This window comes from Beta vulgaris, chromosome 3 (assembly GCF_026745355.1).
Source record: "Beta vulgaris subsp. vulgaris cultivar EL10 chromosome 3, EL10.2, whole genome shotgun sequence".
Lineage (NCBI taxonomy): Eukaryota > Viridiplantae > Streptophyta > Magnoliopsida > Caryophyllales > Amaranthaceae > Beta > Beta vulgaris.
Genome location: NC_079204.1, coordinates 49,602,958 through 49,609,040, shown reverse-complemented (window position 1 = coordinate 49,609,040; position 6,083 = coordinate 49,602,958).

Sequence of the window (6,083 nt, the reverse complement as noted above, 5' to 3'; positions counted from 1 at the left end):
GGGTTCTAATACATTATAAGTTGCTGAAACTTATATTACCATACTTATAATAGGATTTTAGTTATCAAAGTATGAATTTTTAAGGGTTTTTAATGACTAGTATAGTAGTACTCCCTTTGTATTTTTTTTTATGTTTCACACTTAGAATCTTAACATTATTCATAATTAGAAAGAATCTTTTAGATTTTTCTCAATATATAAGAAAAAGTATAATCATGTGGGGTTTTGTTTGATTCATCTCAATGAGTACTTTATTAATATTCAATTATTATAATTTTTACTAATATATAATGAAAGATATATAATGTAGAATAAGTACATTGGCAAACGTGTAAAGTCAAGGTAGGAAAGACAAAAAAAATACAGAGGGAATACTACACTAGGAAGTATTAATAATTGAAGTTTTAATGATGGAAAAGGTTTTAAAACACTTTTAAAGACGATTTATAATATTTTAAAGTTGCTTGAAATTATTTGAGTATTGATTCTTGGTTATGTGAGTTAACTACCCAATAAGGACCTAAACTATGAGAAATTTTTCTAACAAGGACCTCAACAATTTTTTTGATCTACTAAGGACCTCAAATTAACCATGGTTACATTTTCCATCCAATAGGTTACATTTTCCATCCAATTTTATTAACTTTGTTTATTTTTTGTTTAAAAAATTAAAAAGACCCACCAACTCAATTATTCTTTATCGCTCTCCATCTTCCTCCTAATTTGACGTTAACTCTTTTTTCATAAAACTATGAGTATTTTTGTCAAATTAGTACTTTAAGATACATTCAACTTTTGTCTTCATTCCGGAAGGTTACAATTGTTCACGTCTATCGGGAAGCCAACTGGGTTGCTGATTACCTCTCAAAGATTGGGCACCATCTCCAAAATCCATCTCAATTAGTTGATGTTCAGTCTGATATGTTTTTCAATTATTTAGTTACTTTAGATAGTTTAGGGTATACTCTTGAAAGAAGAGTTCCCTAAACTTTACTTGTATCTTTTCAAAAAAAAAAAAGATAAAATTTTGAAAAATACTGTTATACCAGTATCACCATTTTTTAAAAATGCCCACATTGCGAGAGGATCATTTTAAAATTTGCACTACCAATGGAAAAAATTAGGCTAAAGAGGAAAAGAATTTTAACTTTTAGGATAAATTTTGGATTTGTAAAGATGGTGGATGAGAGCTACGACCTACACAACATGATATATTTTAAGAGAGAGACAAAGGGTTGGACGGTTGTGTAGGGTCTGATTAGTAATTACCAAATGAGTATTTTAAAATATAACTTCTCGCAGTAATTACCAAAGGGTAAAGAATAATTGAGAGAGATATAATTATCGATTCTTTAGAGTTATTCTGAGAGAATTACTCTAAGAATATATAAGATGTAAATAGAGGTGAATATATAACATTAGCTAAAGGGCTTATATGGTCAATGAAGATTTATTAAATACTTATAAGTAGTCCAAATTTTAAGAAATACTCATATGATTAAAGAAAATCTTTGAAAATACACACATGTGATAATTTTTTAAAATATGTTCATGTGATTAAATAATGTATCTTAAAGTACCAATTTGATAAAAATACTCATAGTTTTATGAAAAAAAAAGTTAAAGTCAAATTAAGAGGAATATAGAAAGAGATAAAGAATGATTGAGTTGGTGGGGCCATTTCAATTTTTTAAAACAAAAAGAAAACAAAGTTAATAATATTGGATGGAAAATGTAACCATAGTAGATATGAGGTCCTTAGTAGATCAAAAAAATTGTTGAGGTCCTTGTTGGAAAAAACTCTCATACTTTAGGTCCTTACTAGGTAGTTAACTCTTGGTTATGTTGGTCTTTAGTAGGCGGAGAGTATTCTTTAGGTGACTTTAAAGCTTGTTAAAGTAGCCTCGAATTTTGTCTACACAAGGTACGTACATACTTATGTGTTGATTGAATTACTATCATGATTTTAAGGATAAGAATTATGTAGTATCATGTATAGGGAACTATTTTGAGTTCATATGTGATTACTATTAAGTTGGATTTGCATGTTTTTTTTCGTTGTGTCAAATATGTTGATTATGAGATTTATAATATGTTTGTATGGAAGATTGATGCAAGCATATGAGATTTGGGAACTTTATTATATTAAAGTCACTGATTAGAGAATTTTTTTTTAAAAAAAGGTTATTTTCTAATTATGCTTGGGGTTTAATGAGGAATTGCATCTTAGCCATCCATTATATATATATTAGTTTGGATCATGATTGAATCATGTTGTTCTCTTTTTCACTACTTTATGAGGATCGGGGGTCTTATTTGATAAGTTGATATTTTATACCTTTAAAGGGTTGGCTGGTTGTTGGTTAGGTTCAGCAAATAAGAAAGATTGGATTAAAAATTGAATGTAATCTTGGGTTATTAAGTTGTGTGATCACTTATCTAATCCTAAGATAAAAAATGAAAGTTGTGATTGTTTGATTATTGTATTATCTGTATTGTTTGTGAGTCATAACAAGTAATAAATGGTAAATCATGGATAACAATAACTTTATACTTGTGCACATCTAAAGTGTTAGACTAGTAGAGAGTTGGAGTACATTGTGGTAGCCAATGGTTTTTCTGGGATCAGATTGATCATCGTTCCCCTTTTTATTTTAAAGGTTCCTTGATATCGTAGGTCATGGGAATATGGAGTCGCGCTCGTATTTCGTCTTTCAATGGAAAGGCTGGTTTTTAGTCAGACAACTCATTCCATTGACTATTCCATTTAAAGTAAATAAAATGTTGATTGTGAAGTTTGGTTCAGTAAAAGTTATCTGCAAGGTTATTATATTATTTTTTATTCCTGTTTGTTATGTAGTAGTATCATGTTAGGATTATTTCTTTATTTATTATGTAGTACTCAACTTTGCTGATTACGTGTTTTTGTTTGTGTATGTTGATCATGGTTATGTCTTATTGATCCTGTAATGACCCATTTTGGTGAGCAGTCTCTAGGGATCAACAGTGCATTGTCTATCTACAGGTTTGAAGATGATACATCATTGGGTTCGAGATTGGAGATCTTGTGTAGTTAATTATTATACTTTGGAATTATACATTTTATAGTTGGTTTTGGTTTTGAGTTAACTTTGACTTTGTTGGTTGACTTTTGTAGTTCACTTTGTAGTTGACTAAATTTAATTTTAAAGTTATTTATTATGTTTTTGGCTGTAAAATTTTGAATAAGCCGATACTTTATCAGACGATTGATAAAGTTTTGATGATTCTCAAAGTTTTATATTGAAAAGTATTTTGGAAAAGAGAGAATTATCGGGATGTTACATGGCCTCTACTAAAAATCGATTCATGTCAATGTTTATGCAATAGAATAACCAAATAATGTTTTAAGCACCCTAAAAATAATTAGTTCTAGATTGGTTAAGGAAACATATAAAACACTATTTTTTTACTGACAAGTTATTAAACAATCAAATTACAGAGAACCTAGCAGGTTGTCCATAACATCTGATTTAGTTAGACCTTTGATTAGGAAAAATAACATGTGGGTGATAAAAACAATAATGCAGGACAATCATACAATATGCATATAATAATCAAGCAAGCAAAATATAATGTATAACAATATATAAAGAGAAAGAAAATTTAGAATATATACAGTAGAACGATTTTATACTAAAGATCTACATCAGGATAGAAACAATTACTAACTTCAATATAAAATAGAGAAGTTATTTAAGGACCCTCAGGATTTAACCGTGGTTTGGGTCTGCGAGATTGACAACCTTCAGGACGAGCAATCGTGAAGCCTGAAAATCTGAATATATGAAAGTGTATATAGATTGAATGTATATGTGTTTGAAAGTATGAGTTGTTGTGGGGAAATTTTGTGTTTCGTCAAAAGGTTTGTAAGCTATTCGTGTGAGTGTTATATGAAAAATTCGTTCTGAAATCTGTACAAAAATCAAGCCTATTTATAGAGGAAAAAGACATTGCGCCTCATGCGCTAGCTGCGTCTGACGCAGGGTGACGCGTCAAGCGCATGACTCGGCATGCATAGTAAAAAGCGTATACGTGGCACACGTTTTGAAAAAGATAAAAAAGAAACTCCGTGTGTCGCGCACAGACCTGCGCTTGACGCAGGACTCTGTATGAGTCAGAAATCCACGTGTCAGTTGTAGTTTAGTGCATCTGGCACAAATGGACAGAGTTGCGCCTGACGCACAGACGTACGCCTGCGCCAGGCGCAGGTTGATGCGCTAGCAGGCGCAGGTTGGTGCGCTAGGCACACTAGCCTGGCTCCTGACGTGCCTTCACCATCTTTTTTAAAAGGTTTTCTTTTATCCTTTAATTTCGAAAATCTGATTTTACGGGATGAAATGGGATCTTAACTATATAAAAAATATCTTTTGAAATATTTATTTATTATAAATAAAATAATTAATTATTATTAAACAATTAATTGGGCTTTTCAAAGGATTGGACTCAAATACAATTATTTATCATGAATAAAATTGGGCTTTAAAATAGGACTTTAACACTTTTCGAAATGGTTTTTAATGGCTTTTTTACTGCTCTTCCCCGGGATTGGACCAATTAAGACCACAATATGTTTCATAATTCGATCCTTAAATGGAGAGATACAATTATATGTATACAATGACCAAGGTAAAGGCTAGGGATCCCACAGTTATAAGGTCTTTTTCTCAGTGACCAAGGTAAAGGCTAGGGATCCCACAATTATAAGGTCTTTTTCTCAGCTTATCCATTCAGAACTCCACCATGAACGCTGTTTCTTTGAGGAGCCTCAAGTAAACCTGACGAGTAAAGGTCATGGAAAGTTGAAACAAGGGTATGCGACGGGAAAAAATTGGGTGGGAGCATGTTCTGTGCAAGTCTTCTGGATCATCTAAGGGTTGTGGCAAATCATTTGAGTCGATCAACATGTCATCATCTCCTGGTAAGATATATTTATTTATATACTTTAGTTGTTTGTTTCGTATAATTATACACATTTAATAAAATTGATTTATAATAACTTTGTAGGGTGGAAATTCGATATGAATTTTTTTCCATACGCACATAAACTTCCATAAGCCATCTAAGAACACATAGAAGGTTAGCATGATGTAATTGCTGATGGTAATTGTGATTTTTGATACGTAGCAGATGCTTTTTGTTCTGGCCAAGAAAATTAGAATATTGTATGCCGATCAATAGTAAGTGAGCTAACGTCGCAGACTAGTTGGATTCATCCGCCTTCTCCTGATTGAAGCGAAAACACCACGAGTGGAGATGACGCAGACCTGAATCCTCGTAGTCACACCAGCCCATCAACCCCCTTTTCCCCCACCCCACGTCAAATTCCTCCTCCCCCAACCCCCTTCTAATTCCGCACCCTTGCCCCCACTCCCATAGAATTCCACTTCCATGAAAACACGACGGGTGTGGGAAATGTGGGTTGGTGTGAGAGTGGGGGATGGGGTGATGGATGGTTAGAGTTAGGTTTAGGGTTAGGGATTATGATTAGGAGTTGATTAAGATTTTAAAAAGAAAATTAGGGTTTAAGACTCACGACGGTTAACGCCATTAGTCATTAAGGATATTAGAGTGTATTATTATGAAACTTAAGGTACCCGTGTATTTTGAAAAGTACGAGGGTAACTTGTAAATTTTCTGAAAATTTGAAATACTTGATGAAAAAACGGTATAAAGTTTTGGGTAATGTTACATGTAGCCCTAAGGGCTACATATAAGCATTAAATACATTTCTTTAAATGGAAACAGTTTAAGAATTCAAAACATATTTTCACATTAACTGATATAATAAATACTTGATTTAATATTTTATTTTCATTTTAAACACCATATACATAGCTCTTATGTATATCATTTTCCTAAAGTTTCATCTAATTTATTTAGGTGACTATTACTACCGGAAGGGAGTAGTAATTAAGAGCTTCACATTTAGCTCTCACAATGCCCATCCATCTCCCATCCAATTGCCATTATTTTTCAGTTAGAACTTGCAGGATACTAGTACTTTCTCTCATAACTTGACAGTAAAGTGACTAAAGAAAAGT